Source organism: Panthera onca, chromosome A1 (assembly GCF_046562875.1).
Source record: "Panthera onca isolate mPanOnc1 chromosome A1, mPanOnc1 haplotype 2, whole genome shotgun sequence".
Taxonomy (NCBI): Eukaryota; Metazoa; Chordata; class Mammalia; order Carnivora; family Felidae; genus Panthera; species Panthera onca.
In genome coordinates, this window is record NC_138339.1 from 77,922,028 (window position 1) to 77,941,699 (window position 19,672).

The following is a 19,672-nucleotide window of genomic DNA, read 5'->3' on the forward strand; positions in this document are numbered from 1 at the left end:
ATCAACCAGGAGGGGCACCTGGCTCAGTCGGTTAAGCATTCGACTCTCAATTTTGGCTCAGGTCATGATCTCGCAGTTTGTGAATTTGAGCACCATGTCAGGCCATGTGCTGACAGTTGGAGCCTGCTTGGAATTCCCTCTCTCTCCCTCTGTCTCTTCCCCCTACCCTCAAAATAAATAAACTTAAAAAAAAGGAAAAAAAAAGAAAACCAACTAGGTATACGACTCATTAACACCATCAAACCAACAAGATCTAATGGATGTTTAGGTGTTATATTCAAGTGATAAATCACTAAATTCTACTCCCAAAACCAATATTATACTATATGTTAACTAACTAGAATTTAAATAAAAAATTGAAAAAGAATAAAAGAAACTAATGGATGTTTGTAGAACATTCCAACCAACAAAAAAGAGTAAATTCTATTCAATTGCTTGTAGAACACATAACAAGATATATTCTGGACCATAGACCAAATGTCACTAAACTTTAAAGAACTGAAATCAAACATTATGTATTCTGCAAATACAGTGGAAAAATACTAGAAATCAGTATGAAAGATAAAATAAAAATTTCCAAACACTTAGAATCTGAACAACACACTTCTAAATAATCAAAGGGTCAAAAAGGAAGTCTCAAGGGGAATCAGAAAATACATGGAATGGAATGAAAATGAAAATTCAACATACCAAAACTTGTGGGACACAGCTAAAACAATGCTGACAGGAAAAGTTACAACAGTCTATGCGTATAATAGAAAAGAGTAAAAATATCAAACCAATACCCTTAGATTCCACCTTCAAAAAAGGAAGAGCAAAATAAATACAAGGCAAGCAGAAAGAATGAAATAATAAAGGGCAGAAATAAGTGAAATTGAAAACTAGAAAAAAAAAGAAAACTGGAGAAAAATAGAGAAAATCTTTGAAACAAAAGTACTGGTTCTTTGAGAAGATCAATGAAATTGATCCAGCTGTCACAGCAGAACTGATGAGAGAAAAGGGGGTAGTGAGAGAATGAAGATGGGGGCAAATTTCCATTACCAAGAATGAAACAGGGATATTGCTGTAGACCCTGCAGAAATCAAAAGGCTATGAAGAATACTATTGTCTTAGATCAAGCAGCCCCGACAAAATAGCACAGAGTGGGTGGCTTATAAACAACAAATTATTTCTCACAGTTCTGAAATCTAGAAAGAGCCAGATCAAGTCACCAGAAGATTGTGGGAGTCAATTTCTGATTTGTAGACAGCCGTCTTTTCACTGTGGTCTCACGTTGTGACAGGGGTATGGATCTCTCTGGTATCTCATTTATAAGGTCACTAATTAGGCACTGCCCTCATGGCCTAATCACCTCCCAAAGGCCCCATTTCCTAACACCATCATCTTGCAGGTTAGGACTTCAATTTATGAATTTTGAGGAGATATGAACATTTAGACCATAGCAACTGTAAACACATAAATTTGACAACTTGGATGAAATGAACCAAGTGATTCAAAATGATGAACTACTAAAGTCCTATGTCAATATGAAATAGGTATTTTGAATATAGGCCTATAACTATTAAGGCCAAGTAGAGCAAGTGGTTGCTGAAAATTGAAATGTGAAATTCATATAGAGAGGCCACCTAGAGGGATTATTCAAACTTTAGCTGAGTAATACAGCCAACCGAAGACAATATCAGAGGGAAGGACCAAGGAAATATGTATCCTGATGGTGCTCAGTTTTGCCTTCCAGCTCCTGATGTTCCCCATTAGTCAAATCCAACAGAAAGTCAGAGAACAAGGGAAATCACTGATGAATATATGCATGTCTACCTTCCTGTGGCAGAAAACAATGAGATATTTAGTATACTCATTGGGAAATAGACAATAGGTGCTAGGAAGGGATAGTCCAACATATACTTCATTTTTGTGTCCTACTTTTTTTAGACTAGAGATACCACATTTATCTAGTTCACAAATGAATTTTAGGTCAAGAGAAAATATTGTTAGTCACCCCTTAGTGAATACTAATGTTTAATTATGAGGGTAAAGTTTAGTGCAACAATTAGATTGATTAGTTGTTTTGTCACACCATGTGATTGGATTTACCCCTCTATTGATGTTAGGTGTTGAGTTAAGTGAGAGCTGGCAGGCCGAATATAAGCTAGGCAAGTATATAACTTGAAAAAGTATTTAATGCAAAGTGTAAATACTTGTACCTGAGCTCTGAGGAAACCAGGAGCATATTGATTCACAGGAGAATGGCCTGGCCCGTAATACTGCAGAAAGATCTTTTAAGCAGTGAGAATTGCATATTGTAATTAAGGATCCTGATTGAACCTGTTGTTATTTTACAGCAACCAATCTGTAAAGTAGGTAGAGACATCTACTTTATGTATGAAGAAACTGAGTCAACAGAAAGTCAGCCTTGTCCAAGGTCAAACATTGATTTACTTCTGGAGTCATGATTGAAAAGAACTGTCTGGACTTTCGAACCACCGTTACCTCTTTCATATTATGTTAAATATCAGTAGATATGATGAGAATTATATGATTAACCTATGCCCTTGCTCAAATGATTATATTAATATACAATTTATGTTCAGTATAAATATTTTTTTTGGCTCAAATGAAAGATACTGGCCTAAATGATGACTCTGATTTTTGTAATAATTATCCCTTTATACTGGACATAATTTAGCTTATTGCTCAGCATAATAAACAGACCATTGAATACTATATATAACTGAGTTAAAATAGATTGCTCTTTATCTGAATTTCATTGGCTAGCTTAATGGGCTTTATTAACAATGACAATTTGTAATAATAGTAAGGATAATGTTGTGTAACCTAATTCTTCACCATGAATATTTAACTGATACTTTAATTGGGTATTTTTATTTAATGATAAAAATAATTCAGGTAAACATATAATTATCTTATAAATATGCAAATAACAAAAATTAAAAAACAGATGGTTTAAGTGCTTTCCTATAAAAAAATATGTAATTGACTGGCCCTCTGAGGAAGTTTTACTTTAAAAAATATGCTTAACTATAGATACAGAAAAATGACAGAAAACATACATTGAAAGTGATAAGAGAATTATCTGCAGATACATGAAAATTTATGGAAAGAATGGGATAGGATGGGTAGTAGGAGGAAAAATCAATAGTTTCTCATTACTGATTCTGCCCAAGTTTGGGTGGGTGAAAAGGGGATGGGAGGTGAAAGATATTTCAATTAACAGTGAAAAAATTTTAAGGAACTTCATCTTTTTGCATGGTGGGTTATAAATAGTATAATTCAATCAATAAACTTTTATTAATTCTCTTAGCATGAAACATTTTAATAAAATAAAATAAAAATTAATAATATAAATAGTGTAAATTTCTTCTTTTTTTTAAGATTATTTATTTATTTTAAAAGACAGTGAGAGTGGGGGAAAGGCAGAGAGAGATGGAGAGAGAGAGAATCCCAAGCAGGCTCTGCACTGTCAGCGCAGAGCTCCACACGGGGCTCAAACTCATGAACCGTGAGATTATGACCTGAGCCGAAATCACGAGTAAGAGGCTTAACTGACAGCCCCTCTGGCACCCCAATAATGTAAATTTCTAAGGAAAGAATATCAAATTGAACAGAAACATCTCTTTTAATGATAGTAAAACAATTTTTTCTCTTAAAGAAGTAGGGGAAAATTATTGTAGGATCTAGAATACCTTTTCCCACAGGCTCCAGATTAGATACTAAGAACACCTCTAAAAATTTAAAATGTAATAGAATAAGTTATAAAATCTTAGTTTTATTTTAAAGTTATGATAATGGCATTGAAAAAAATTTTATGGTTAAGCAGAATAATCAGTATATAAAAAGTATTTATTAAATTTATTACATCCCTTTGTATTTCTTTTAAGTGTATCTTGATATATTGTTTGTGTATGTTTGGTTATTCTTTTTTGATATTTTAATTACTTGCTAGCATTCCCATTTCAATATAATTTATAATATTTGAAATTTATTCTGACAAATTATTTTTTATATGATGAGACATAACAGAATATATTAAAAAGGCTTGAGTATTAATTTAAGGGAAGCTTTTTGGTGATCCTCTTTATACTTTTTCATTTAAACTACCCAATATATATGGAAATATATCTACCAAAGAAAGTCTCTTCTCAATTATCTATTCTCAACTATTATGAGAAAGCATTAAAATGTATATTATTTTATAGTTCAGTATGTCATCATTTTTTAGCTATTTATTGACGCTGAATTTTGTTGGCAGAATTGTTTTTTTATCCATTTTAAGTTCATTTTGTATCAGTAATTTGTAAGTAAAGAGAAACTAGAAAAATCACAGTTTTTATTATGCTTTTTCTTCTTAAGTTATATTATACATATGAGCAGAATATTTCAGATACTTTGTGAGAAACCACCAGGTTTTAAGCTGGGTTTTATGGATAGATTTAACATATTACTACACTTAAATGAGAAAAATACTACATCTTTATTTTCACCCACCTCTAACTGAAATTTAGCATTTCATTTAATTATAAACATAGACAAAAAACTTGATGGTGTTAGTATATCTGTGTCTTTCATGATTGTGACAGATACCTTGAAGTATTATTTATGACTATCATATATTCACAATTGTTCACCTAATTAGAGTCTTTCACTCTTCAGACTCATGTAAGGTCCAATACAGCTGTGAAGCTATCAGATAATTTTGTATCTAGATTATCTTCTTGTATTTCACGTTCTTACATTAAAGATCCAGACATCTTTCCTTTATTCAATATCTTCCTTTACTGATAGGTAGAAAGAGGTGGGTAATTGTTTCTGCATATCATTTTTTTCAAGCCTGGATAATGAGAATTACTCCTATTTGTAAGAAATTTTATAACATGTATTGCTGCTATTAATATAACTTATAGACTGGAAAAATTTGAATATGTCTAACTGTCTAATTCTTTTTTTAGTCAATACTCAATTAATTTGAGTTAATTTTTTGGCTTTATTGACATATGATTGGCAAATAATCATTGTATATATTTAAGGTGTACAACATGATGTTTTGATATACATATACATTGTGAAATGGTGCCCCCAGTCAAACTTATTTACCTATCCATCACCATCCATATTTACCTTCTGTTTGTGTGTGTTGGGAGGAAGGGTTTAAGAACTATAGTTAATAATGATGTATTCCAACTTGAAATTTTCTGGAAGAGAATATCTTGAGAAAATGCTTTGTGAATTTTATTTAAAGTAACTTAAAAAATTGCTAATACATTGTACCATCATATGAATTATTTGCCCTGCTGGAAGTTCTAATGGTTCCTTTTATTTTTTTAGCTCTTGGCTCCCCATTTTGTTCACCATCTGTTATGAAGTAAAGGATTTCCTACTCAACATAATATTCTAATAGTAGCCTTGTATTATAGTTTTGTGGAAATATTGTACATTTAAAAGTAAATTGGCAAAATAATCTGTAAAGGATATCAGATATTAAAATTATTGCTTATAGAAAAGCCTAGACACATGTTTCTCTGTCCAGTCCTACCATCCTAACACTATAATTTCAACTATACTGAGCCACATCTTTTGTTAGTGTTACATAGTTTTAGAAAGAATAATGTAACTGAATGGTGATCATATGATCTAAATATCACCTAGCTGTATGCTTAACAACCTCAATTTTAAGAAAGCAAAAAGAATAAGAATTGCATTAGCATGATAAAAACTATTTTGGAATATATTAAAAGATGGATTGATGTTTTGAATGAATTAATAATTTTGAAGTCTTGATGTGATGTGGCTGATAGAATAAATAACAAAACATGAATGAATATGATGCAGGGATAAATGATGATATGTTGGGAATTTTAAAAGACACAAGGAAGTAACAAGATTTCTCCAAAGTCTGAGCTTTAGCAAACCTATAGCTTTGAGCTATAGGTTTTATTTGGTATGCTTAAAATATATTGAACTATATTTCTGATATAAAGGCCTGATATTTACTTAAGACAGCCCTTTTAAGAGTAAGAAGCATAGGGTTGACATCTAATAATCATCCATCAAATTCTAATGTGACTATCATTAAAACAGACTTACTTTTTGGCATATGTACGTTAATGATTCAATTAGTTTCAATTACCAAAGCCTGTCAGGCAACTAATCAAATATGTGGAAAGGACATTTTTATTTTACCCCTACCAATTTTGCATAGGAATCAGAGCTGAAAGGAAGAAATATAGTTTTTTCAGATCTTGTGTAAGCAAAGTGATATAATGCATATATAAATACTAAAGGGAGTATAACTTTCTATCATTATTTGGTATACTTGATTATGCACTAATAGATTACTTACCATAATGCAAGACTAACGCTTTCAAAATATTGGCCAGAAATAAAAGACTATTGGTATAACGAAATAAGAGTTGGACCAGGAAGGAGAAGAATGCAGTTTCAGAATGCAGTTTGTTTAGCTGTGTAACAAAGACAAGTCCATTTAGAACAAGTCCACTTATGTCTCTAGACTTTGGTTTAACTCATAGAGAGAGAGAAAACAGAGAGACAGAGACAAGGATGGGAAAGATAATGTGTGGATGTGATATAATAAATGTGTTGGTTTTTTTTTTTTTGTTTCGTTGGTTCGTTGGTTCAATGTCTTCTTAAAGAATCTGATGAAAATCTATAGGCTCTCTACCTAGACAAATATACCTATGTTGACACACATCTTTGCCTAAAATTTTAGAAGTTAAAGGATACCCAGAATATAATTTTCATGGTTTCCAAATTGAAAAGAAAAAAAAAATCTCTGAACCAATCATTTCCAATTGGAAACTCATAGTTCTTCTTTGTCAAGTTCTAATGTAAATTTATTAATGACAATTACAGACAGCTTAAGTGAGATATGTCAGATCTAGGAAGGACCTGAGTCTATTCCATATGCAGCAGATTTTAATTACTGACTTTATCTATAATTATAATTCCATCACAGAACTAATAATACTGGAATTCTTCTCTCATAACCCAAAAATGGCATTTGAAGAAGTAAATTATAAAAAGTATGTAGATACTTTGGCTTCCATTAAAAAAAAATGTCAAAATTAAAAGTACTTGGTAGAATCTCTGTTGAAAGCTCAATGTATTTCTTCAAGTGTTAGGTTTTTTAAGGAGATAAATTTATAATAATAGTTTATACAAGGTCAGCATTTAGAATACAATACCATAATCTTTAATCACTGTGATATATCAGCTATTTTGAACATGATAATGATTAAAATGATGTAGACTGGGTGTTATATGTGAGTGATGAATCACCATGTAGTACTGAAACCAATATTATACTATACGTTAACTAACTGGAATTTAAATAAAAACTTAAAAAATAAAAATGAAATGATATAGAATGTTTCTTGCATTACAATCGCCAAAAATTGTATTCCTTTTATGTGTCCCCACTTATGTACAAATAAATCACTTTCATTTCACCCTAATCATATCTCATAATTTATATTAGGATTGAGTATTACTGTAAAAAGTTGAATAATAAATTACAAAGGAAGGTATTTTCTTCTTAAGAAAAAGAGAGTATGCATGCACACAATCAAAACCTAACAATATTAGTGATGAATTATCTTTCCACATTGTCTCATCTCTTGCTTGTGTTCTAGATCAGCTGACACTTTTCGTACTCATTTGTTTGATAGAGAATATGAATTTTCTCAATATAGCCTAAAGAGTTATAAAACACTTTAAAATCTTCCCTTTAAAATTGACTTGTTGGCCTCCTTTATAGAATTTCTGGAGACTTGGGAAGATGACGGTGTAGGAGGATGCTGGGCTCACCGCGTCCTGCGGATCACTTAGATTCCATGTACACCTGCCTAAATAACCCAGAAAACCGCCAGAAGACTAGCAGAACGGATTCTCTGGAGCCAAGTGCAGACGAGAGGCCCACGGAAGAGGGTAGGAAGGGCGGAGAGGCAGTGCGCGCTCCACGGACTGGCAGAAGGGAGCCAGGGTGGAGAGGGAGCCAGGGCAGAGGGGCAGCCCGCTAGCCAAGCAGAGGCCCCGAGTCTGGCTTGCAAAAGTGGAGGGGCCGGATAGAGTGTGTTCTGACAACAAGTGGGACTTAACATCTGGTAGGTTATAAGTTAACAGCTCTGCTCAGAGAGTGGGAGGGCTGGAGGACAACAGGAGGGAGAGTTGTTGAGCCCCGGATGACAGAGCTCAGCTTGCCGGGAACAAAGGTGATCGCCAGCGCCATCTCCCTCGCTCCTCCCCCAGCCAAAATCCCAAAGGGAATCAGTTCCTGCCAGGGAACTTTCTTGCACCCCGCAAACACCCAATGGTGTGCTTCTGCGGATCCATCCCTCCGGCGGGTCTGACTCCCTCCTGGTGCCGCAGGGTCCCTCCCGAAGCGGATCTCTGAAGGAAAAGCGAGCTGAGCCTGCCCCTCCCGCCCCTGTGCACCCTGCCAATCCACCCCAGCTAATACGCCAGACCCCCAGCACCACAAGTCTGGCAGTGTGCAAGTATCCCAGACAGACCACGCCACCCCACAGTGAATCCCACCCCTAGGAGAGGGGAAGAGAAGGCACACACCAGTCTGACTGTGGCCCCAGCGGTGGGCTGGGGGCAGACATCAGGTCTGACTGCGGCCCCGCCCACCAATGCAAGTTATTCAAGACAGCACAGGGGAAGTGCACTGCAGGTCCGCACCACTCCAGGGACTATCCAAAATGACCAAACGGAAGAATTCCCCTCAGAAAAACGTCCAGGAAATAACAACAGCTAACGAACTGATCAAAAATGATTTAAACAATATAACAAAAAGTGAATTTAGAATAATAGTCATAAAATTAATCACTGGCCTTGAAAACAGTATAGGACAGCAGAGAATCTATTGCTACAGAGATCAAGGGACTAAGGAACAGTCAGGAGGAGCTAAAAAATGCTATAAATGAACTGAAAAATAAAATGGAGACAACCACGGCTCAGATTGAAGAAGCAGAGGAGAGAATAGGTGAACTAGAAGATAAAATTATGGAAAAAGAGGGGCACCTGGGTGGCTCAGTCGGTTAAGCGGCCAACTTCAGCTCAGGTCATGATCTCACGGTCTGTGAGTTCTAGCCCTGCGTCGGGCTCTGTGCTGACAGCTCAGAGCCTGGAGCCCATTTCAGATTCTGTGTCTCCCTCTCTCTCTGCCCCTCCCCTGTTCATGCTCTGTCTCTCTCCATCTCAAAAATAAATAAACGTTAAAAAATTTTGAAAAAAAAATTATGGAAAAAGAGGAAGCTGGATAAAAAAAGAGAGATAAAAAAATCCAGGAGTATGAAAGGAAAACTAGACAACTAAGTGATGCACTAAAAAGAAATAATATACTCATAATTGGTATCCCAGAGGAGGAAGAGAGAGGGAAAGGTGCTGAAGGTGCACTTGAAGAAATAATAGCTGAGAACTTCTCTGATCTGGGGAAGGAAAAGGCATTGAAATCCAAGAGGCACAGAGAACTTTCAGACGTAACTTGAATCAATCTTCTGCATGACATATCATAGTGAAACTGGAAAAATACAAGGATAAAGAGAAAATTCTGAAAGCAGCTAGGGATAAACGTGCTTTAACATATACAGGGAGACGGATAAGACTCGTGACCAATCTCTCTACTGAAACTTGGCAGGCCAGAAAGGAATGGCAGGAAATCTTCAATGTGATAAACAGAAAAAATATGCAGCCGAGAATCCTTTATCCAGCAAGTCTGTCATTTAGAATAGAAGGAGACATAAAGGTCTTCCCTAACAAACAAAAACTGAAGGAATTTGTCACCATTAAACCAGCCCTACAAGAGATCCTAAGGGGGATCCTGTGAGACAAAGTACCAAAGACATCGCTACAAGTATGAAACCTATAGACATCACAATGACTCTAAACCCATATCTTTCTATAATAACACTGAACGTGAATGGACTTAATGCGCCAACCAGAAGACATAGGGTATCAGAATGGATAAAAAAACAAGACCCATCTATTTGCTGTCTACAAAAGATTCATTTTATAACTGAGGACACCTTCAGATTGAGAGTGAGGGGATGGAGAACTATTTATCATGCTACTGGAAGTCAAAAGAAAGCTGGAGTAGCCATACTTATATCAGACAAACTAGACTTTAAATTAAAGGCTGTAACAAGAGATGAAGAAGGGCATTATATAATAATCACAGGGTCTATCCATCAGAAAGAGCTAACAATTATAAATGTCTATGCGCCTAATACGGGAGCACCCAGATATATAAAACAATTACTCACAAAAATAAGCAACCTTATTGATAAGAATATGGTCATTGCAGGGGACTTTAACACTCCACTTACAGAAATGGATAGATCATCTAGACACATGGTCAATAAATAAGCAAGGGCCCTGAATGATATATTTAGAGCTCTGCATCCCAAAGCAACAGAATATACTTTCTTCTTGAGTGCACATGGAACATTCTCCAAGATATCACATACTGGGTCACAAAACAGCCCTTCATAAGTATACAAGAATTGAGATCATACCATGCATACTTTCAGACCACAATGCTATGAAGCTTGACATCAACCACAGGAAAAAGTCTGGAAAACCTCCAAAGCATGGAGGTTAAAGAAAACCCTACTAAAGAATGAATGGGTCAACCAGGCAATTAGAGAAGAAATTAAAAAATATATGGAAACAAACGAAAATGAAAATACAACAATCCAAACACTTTGGGATGCAGCGAAGGCAGTATTGAGAGGAAAATACATTGCAATCCAGGCCTATCTCAAGAAACAAGAAAAATCCCAAATACAAAATCTAACAGCACACCTAAAGGAAATAGAAGCAGAACAGCAAAGACAGCCTAAACCCAGCAGAAGAAGAGAAATAATAAAGATCGAGTAGAAATAAACAATATAGAATCTAAAAAAAATGTAGAGCAGATCAACGAAACCAAGAGTTGTTTTTTTGAAAAAATAAACAAAATTGATAAACCTCTAGCCAGGGTTCTCAAAAAGAAAAGGGAGATGACCCAATAGATAAAATCATGAATGAAAATGGAATTATTACAACCAATCCCTCAGAGATACAAGCAATAATCAGGGAATACTATGAAAAATTATATGCCAACAAACTGGACAACCTGGAAGAAATGGAAAAATTCCTAAACAGGCACACACTTGCAAAACTCAATCAGGAGAAAATAGAAAGCTCGAACAGACCCATAACCAGGGAAGAAATTGAATCAGTCATCAAAAATCTCCCAACAAATAAGAGTCCAGAACCAGATGGCTTTCCAGGGGGGTTCTACCAGATGTTTAAAGCAGAGATAATACCTATCCTTCTCAAGCTATTACAAAAAAATAGAAAGGGAAGGAAAACTTCCAGACTCATTCTATGAAGCCAGTATTACTTTGATTCCTAAACCAGACAGAGACCCAGTAAAAAAAGAGAACTACAGGCCAATATCCCTGATGAATATGGATGCAAAAATTCTGAATAAGATACTAGCAAATCGAATTCAACAGTGTATAAAAAGAATTATCCACCATGATCAAGTGGGATTCATTCTTGGGATGCAGGGCTGGTTCAACATTCGCAAATCAATCAACGCGATACACCACATTAATAAAAGAAAAGATAAGAACCATATGATCCTGTCAATCGATGCAGAAAAGGCCTTTGACAAAATTAAGCAACCTTTGTCAATAAAAACCCTCGAGAAAGTCGGGATATAAGGATCATGCCTACAGATCATAAAGCCATTTATGAAAAGCCCACAGCTAACATCTTTCTCAATGGGGAAAAACTGAGAGCTTTTTCCCTGAGATCAGGAACACGACAGGGATGTCCACTCTCACCGCTGTTGTTTAACATAGTGTTGGAAGTTCTAGCGTCAGCAGACAACAACAGGAAATCAAAGGCATCAAAAATGGCAAATATGAAGTCAAGATTTCACTTTTTGCAGATGAGATGATATTATACATGGAAAATCTGATAGACTCCACCAAAACTCTGCTAGAACTGATACATGAATTTAGCAAAGTTGCAGGATACAAAATCAATGTACAGGAATCAGTTGCATTCTTATACACTAATAATGAAGCAACAGAAAGACAAAGAAAGAAACTGATCCCATTCACAATTGCACCAAGAAGCATAAATTACCTAGGGATAAATCTAACCAAAGATGTAAAAGATCTGTATGCTGAAAACTATAGAAAGCTTATGAAGGAAATTGAAGAAGATATAAAGAAATGGAAAAACATTCCCTGCTCATGGATTGGAAGAATAAATATTGCCCAAATGTCAATACTACCCAAAGCTATATACATATTCAATGCAATCCCAATCAAAATTGCACCAGCATTCTTCTTGAAGCTAGAACAAGCAATCCTAAAATTCATATGGAACCACAAAAGGCCCGCATAGCCAAAGTAATTTTGAAGAAGACCAAAGCAGGAGGCATCACAATCCCAGACTTTAGCCTCTACTACAAAGCTGTCATCATCAAGACAGCATGGTATTGGCACAAAAACAGACACATAGACCAATGGAATAGGATAGGAACCCCAGAACTATACCCACAAACCTATGGCCAACTCATCTTTGACAAAGCAGGAAAGAACATCCAATGGAAAAAAGACAGTCTCTTTAATAAATGGTGCTGGGAGAACTGGACAGCAACATGCAGAAGGTTGAAACTAGACCACTTTCTCACACCATTCACAAAAACAAACTCAAAATGGATAAAGGACCTGAAACCATCAAAACCCTAGAGGAGAAAGCAAAAAGACCTCTCTGACCTCAGTCGTAGCAATTTCTTACTTGACACATCCCCAAAGGCAAGGGAATTAAAAGCAAAAATGGACTATTGGGACCTCATGAAGATAAAAAGCTTCTGCACAGCAAAGGACACAACCAACAAAACTAAAAGGCAACCAATGGAATGGGAAAAGATATTTGCAAATGACATATCGGACAAAGGGCTAGTATCCAAAATGTATAAAGACCTCACCAAAGTCCACACCCAAAAAACAAATAATCCAGTGAAGAAGTGGGCAGAAAACATGAATAGACACTTCTCTAAAGAAGACATCTGGATGGCCAACAGGCACATGAAAAGATGCTCAACATCGCTCCTCATCAGGCAAATACAAATCAAAAGCACACTCAGATATCACCTCACGCCAGTCAGAGTGGCCAAAATGAACAAATCAGGATACTATAGATGCTGGACAGCATGTGGAGAATCGGGAACCCTCTTGCATTGTTAGTGGGAATGCAAATTGGTGCAGCCATTCTGGAAAACGGTGCGGAGGTTCCTCAAAAAATTAAAAACAGACCTACCCTATGACCCAGCAATAGCACTGCTAGGAATTTACCCAAGGGATACAGGAGCGCTGATGCATAGGGGCACTTGTACCCCAATGTTTATAGCAGCACTCTCAACAATAGCCAAATTATGGAAAGAGCCTAAATGTCCATCAACTGACGAATGGATAAAGAAATTGTGGTTTATATACACAATGGAATACTACGTGGCAATGAGAAAGAATGAAATATGGCCCTTTGTAGCAACATGGATGGAACTGGAGAGTGTGATGCTAAGTGAAATAAACCATACAGAGAAAGACAGATAACATATGTTTTCACTCTTATGTGGATCCTGAGATACTTAACAGAAACCCATGGGGGAGGGGAAGGAAAAAAAAAAAAAGGTTAGAGTGGGAGAGAGCCAAAGCATAAGAGACTCTTAAAAACTGAGAATAAACTGAGGGTTGATGGGGGGTGGGAGGGAGGGGAGGGTGGGTGATGGGTATTGAGGAGGGCACCTCTTGGGATGAGCACTGGGTGTTGTATGGAAACCAATTTGACAATAAATTTTATATATTGAAAAAAAAAGAATTTCTGGAGCCCTATTTACAAAATTATTAATATTTTATTGAAGTTTTCTGCATCCAAAGTTTTTGTCAATAGCTTTCAAAATATAAACATTTAAATATACTATTATCCTGAACGTTTTATTGTAGGCACATTGGTGAAATTCTTTATTGCATCCAAATAGTACAGTGCTATCAGTGAATAGTCTTGGACAAAGTATGCAAAGTTATGTTTTTATATGTAAAAATATCAGCCATAGCATTCAAAATCATCTTTTTTTTTAATGCTTATTTTGTTGAGAGAGAGAGAGAGAGAGACAGAGATCAAGCAGGGGAAGGGGAGAGAGAAAGAGGGAGACACAGAATCTGAGGCAGGCTCCAGGCTCTGAGCTGTCAGCACAGAGCCCCACGTGAGTGAATGTACAAACCGTGATATCATGACCTGAGCCGAAGTCGGACACTGACTGAGCCACGCAGGCGCCCCTCAAAATTATCTATGCCACTCATCCAATAATGTGTCAAGAAAGTCAGTTAATATATATTTACACTAATCTAGAAAGTTACTAAAGAAGGGATTACTAAAGCAGGGAGCAGGTAGAAATAATAGAAAGGAAATATATTACAATTTAGAAAATCATTAATAATTGAATATCTTTTTTATATGTGTGTACTCTCAAAGTAAGTTGGATTAGGATGGAAAGCCCTGTGTCATATTGAAGAATGTTTTCAGATATACTTTTATTCATTAATCAGGAAAAGAAAAATAAATTAGCTACCAGTTAGGAAGTAAGAATTTGCATTAAGCGCCCAGCGTGTTGTTGTCATTTTGTTAATGTCATTTTGTTAATTTGTTACTGTTTTTGACAGAGTCATGAAATTCATGTAGAAAACTCCTCAGTTCATAGTCATTTTTAGCACTGACCCATGCACAATTGTCATTATTTTGTATCTCTCCTCTGTCTTCCACCTTCAACTCAGCTTTTATACACCATTTTTCTTGATTGCAAATAAATAATTAATTAGAAACTGATAATATTTTCATGCCTGTTTTACATCGATGGTATTGGCTATACTTTTTTTCTTTGTTTTTTGGCCTAATATTATGTTTTTGCAAATTACTCATGTTGGTTTATGTAGGTAGATTCATTTCTTTTTACCACTGTGGAGTAATCCATCATCACATTATATATTTCAGTTAAGCATTCTTCTTCTAACAGATACAATAGCTTCTTATTGCAAGCTTCCAACAAGCAGAGTTTGGGATGAAAATTTTTGTGTCATTTATTGAGGGAGTTCTCCTAGGAGAAACTTGGAAGGTAGTGAGGAAAGCAGGTAAAGAAGTGGTTTCAGGACTCATCTAGCCTGATCCTAAGGGGCTCTTGAATGTGAATTATACTTCAGATGTTGCCCTGCCCAGAGGCAAAGAATTTGGATTATTTATGTCCACATCAATCAATTACTGATAGGTTAATGGATGGCTTTGAGACAGAACTAGATAGAGAAAAAGAGTGGAAAGGTGAGTTTGGAAACCGTGTAGGCACCTCCTGGGTTGGAAACTTCTGTCAACCAACGTTGATCCTCTGAAGAAAGGTGCAGGTGTGAAGTTTTTAGTGACCAATACCCATGGGAGTTGTGGGATGGGTACACAAGTCCTACAAAGAGAAGATGGTCAGGACATCAGTAGCATCTGCTACAATTAGGTTGCTTATATCTCCTTACTATCAAAACGATAATAGGATGGATATTTTTGTTCATGTTCCATTTTGCACTGTTGCCACTGTTGCAATATGACAGTCTAGAAGTGGAAGTGCAACACTACCTTTCACTGAAATCTGCTAAATAATGCATCTACTGTTGAGTCATTTACACTACTGCCTGCAATGCATGAAGATTCCTACCTTTCCCTATATTTGCTGGCACTTCATGTTATTCATGTTATTCTAATATTGGGAAAAATGATGTGTATTAAGCTATATTTCATTATGGTTTTAATTTTTTAAGTTACTACTGAGTTTGAATATCACTTCATGTAGATATTGGATTGCCTTTCTATTAATTATACATTCATATTTTGACCATTTTTTTAAATTTCCTTTGTCATTTGTGAGAATGCTTTGCACAAATTTTATTTTATTTTATTTTTTTCAATGTATGAAATTTATTGTCAAACTGGTTTCCATACAACACCCAGTGCTCATCCCAAAAGCTTTGCACAAATTTTAGATATCAAGGGCAAGATAGGAATTATCCAATTTTTATGTGTTCACTCAAATATTTATATGGCCATCAGTCAACATACAATATTTATATAACAATATCAGCACCATTGTTGATTTCCTTTAACTTCTTTTATATGGAATTTTCAAAGGAGAAATGTACCTTAGTATCCCAAATTGAACTTGGATTGTATCTTTTCATTTCAAAGGACTATATCCATTTTGTTAATAGAAATTATAAAAAGATTAATGACCCATTTTTCTTTGGTGACAAGAGCAGCTTAGATTAATACAGAGAAGTTCAGTCAGTACAGAAATGACAATATTTGGTTAAAAAATATTTGAGACCTTTGTAAGTGTGTGAACCAAGCATTTAAAATATATTGGTTGACAACATAGTGAAATTCAGTTCTTTTAAGAATTACTTGATGGAAAATTAATTTTTATATCAACTATTAGGTGGAAACATGATATTCTTGGATTTCTTTAAAAAGATCACAAAAAAACAAAACAGTTTCTCTACAAAGCCTTCACTAATCCTTGACGTGTAAGGTACTATTTGAATATAAATTGAATATAAAAGTATACTGCAAGGCATTTTTATTATATTTTACATAGAGTGAACTGGGGCTTAGGAAGGTAAAATCAGGTTTTTAACATCAAAACTGGCATTCAATCTTAAATGTGTCTGATTCCAAAGACTGTCCTTAACCATTATGCCTCCCTGCTATTCCTCTCCTTTCAGAGGACTGAGATGTGTGGATCTGGGCTGTGTGGAACTTGGTTCAAGCATATGATTCGAGGGAAAAAATATCCAATTCATCACTGTATGCCCTTTGGGTTTCAGACTCTGAATCTTATAGCTCATGCAAAGACTCTGTCCAGAGAGGCTAACAGGTGAGTTTTTATTTTACAGCTTTTAAGGCACCACTTTTCCTTGTCACAAATTCTCTGCTGAAACAGAAAGAGGATGAACACTTTCAGTTCTTTCCATGACACTTGTATAACTCTGAACAAAAATCTGAAAAAAGATATGAACTAAAAATATTGATTTACCTTATAACTTCACATTAAAAAAAAACTAATCGCACCTAATTCACAGAAATTTTCAGACTAATCTGTGGTAAAATAGAATGCAAGAATGGGCCAATATAATGAAATCTGTTATAAATTCCATCTCATCTTTTTAAATGTTTTAAAAACTATTTCCAAAATCTAAAAATACCATAATAGAATAAAAGCTCACAGTAAACTAAAAAAATAAATACAATAACAACTTTACATGAAAAGTAATATATATAGAATAATAAGAAAGACTACTTATTTTTAAAAACAAAAGGCATCTCCATTAAACTCCAGTCCCTTGATGACAATATTTTAAATATTTTGAAATTTGTTAACAATGAAATATGAGATATAGAAATACTCACATGAGTTTAGCCAAAATGTTAATAGTACATAAGAGAAATTTCCATTCAATTCATATTAATATCCTTTAAAGAAAGGGTACATTGTTCTGTACATGGAGTGGCAATGATTGATATTCTAAAATGATAAAATTCTCCTTTTGCAAAGACATGGATGGAGCTATAGAGCATTATGCTCAGCAAAATAAGTCAATTAGAGTAAGATAAATACCATATAATTTCACTCATCTGTGGAATTTAATAAACAAAACAAATGAGCAAAGGGAAAAAATAAAAGAGAGAGAGATCGGTAAACCAAGACACAGACTCTTAACTATAGAGAACAAACTGATGGTATGGGAGTTGGGGGGGGATGGCTAAAATAGGTGATGGGGATTAAGGAGGACACTTGTGATGAGAACAGGTGTTGTATGGAAGTGCTGAATCACTGTATTGTACACTTGAGACTAATATTACAGTGTTTGTTAACTAACTGGAGTTTACATTAAAACTTAAAAAAATAAATTCCAAGATCACACAACAAAATTTTTAAAAATGATAAATTTCTCCTCCATTTATACAAATTTATTTTAGATGGATTTAATATTAAAACAGAAAGAAATAAAATAATTGCAATACAGTTGAATGATTCTTATCTTTGAATGGGAAAATCATCTCTAAGCATAAATACTGTAAACAAAATTACAACGCAAGTGACAGCCTTGCTTCTAGTTGCCTCCCCTTGACTTGAGTTTTCGGGCTAGTAAACCAGGCCTGACAGGCCTCCACAAAGCAACACAGGCAAGGTGAAAGGGCCACATTTATTCTGACACAATTGCTTACGACACTGCTAATGCAGTAGCTTTCAAAATGTGATGTTCACCATTCCCGTAGCAAGTGAGTACCTTCTGTTATCCAACAGCCAAAATTCTTGGAAGAAAAAAATCAATGGCCAGATGTCTATCCTGCTAATTAGAGAATCAGATCAATTAACAGCTACAATTCCCTAATTCATCTTTCAAATTCCCATTGAAATGGCTGAACCTAGAAATGCAATGTGGAAAGTAAAATTTATTTCTTTACTAAATATGCTGAATTCTACTCTCTAATTTTAATAATAAAAAATGGATCTGAAACATGTTAAAATGTCTAAATTGATGAGTTTGAAAACATCAGAAGGATCTGACTTGATGGCAGGAACAAATGTTAAGTCAGGTGCAAAAACAAAGTGACACAGACATCCAAAATTATATAATCAATCTCTTAATACATTAAATGCGGCTGAGAATATATGAAGACCTAAAACTTTATTTTGGAAATAAAAATTATAAAACTTGTCTTTATCCAGGATTGAAAAAAGGAAAGGGACTTAGAATGATAATTAAGTTTCCACTTTTGTTCGTTAAATTTAAAAGGCCATAAATGATTAGATGAAAAATTCTTATTTCTTTACTATGTGTATATATTGAAAGGAAACCTCAGATTCTAATGTAAGTTTTATGGGAGTTGTTTCAGGATTGCTACTTTAATGCTGATACTAGATAAGTTTTGGTATCTCAAGGCTTCTCTAATATTCTGGGACCTGAATTTCTCTAGGATTTTGAATTTGACACTTCATTGACTTGCTGTATAATAACTGACATGTGCTACAGCACTGATTTATTGGAATCTTCTACAAAGTCAAGTATAATTGATAAATCTGGCTTAAACACTATAAAGTCAAAAGGGAGACAGTTTTCATCTAATGACAACATGTCAGATTCATTGAGCTACCATGCTCAACCTAACACCAAGAATTAATATAACTCAAATTAGTTCCAAATGGTGCTTTTTAAAATTTCAGCATATGTAGCATAATTGTAGCAGTTTAAAGATGGTCCATTTGAAGGTATATTTGAATTTCTTAAAAAGAGGCACTGTCTGGAGAAGCCAAAATAAGGCAACACTTTACAAATTAGAAAGTGTACATTTGAAGGACTTACTCTATTAGTCAATATATTTTTTGATATTTAAAACAAAAAATCAGGTGCATTCTGGAAAGTAAACCTCACCTATGCTTCTATGCACAGGAAATTTGAGAACTACACGCATCAACAACACTCTAGTTCATAGAGTTCCAAGTTGATGTTCCCATGTTCCAGTGGTCAGTGTGTCCGGA

At 35.0% G+C, this 19,672-nt stretch overlaps 1 long non-coding RNA gene across 1 annotated transcript in view; it reads left to right on the top strand.

The window, feature by feature from the left end:
* The first annotated feature begins 16,858 nt into the window (after positions 1-16,858).
* LOC132681134 (uncharacterized) overlaps positions 16,859-19,672 on the top strand; it is a 121,634-nt gene continuing 118,820 nt past the window's right edge. The window contains exon 1 of the long non-coding RNA XR_013553999.1: positions 16,859-17,005. This is a non-coding gene — a long non-coding RNA (uncharacterized LOC132681134). The remainder of the gene's footprint in view (positions 17,006-19,672) is intronic.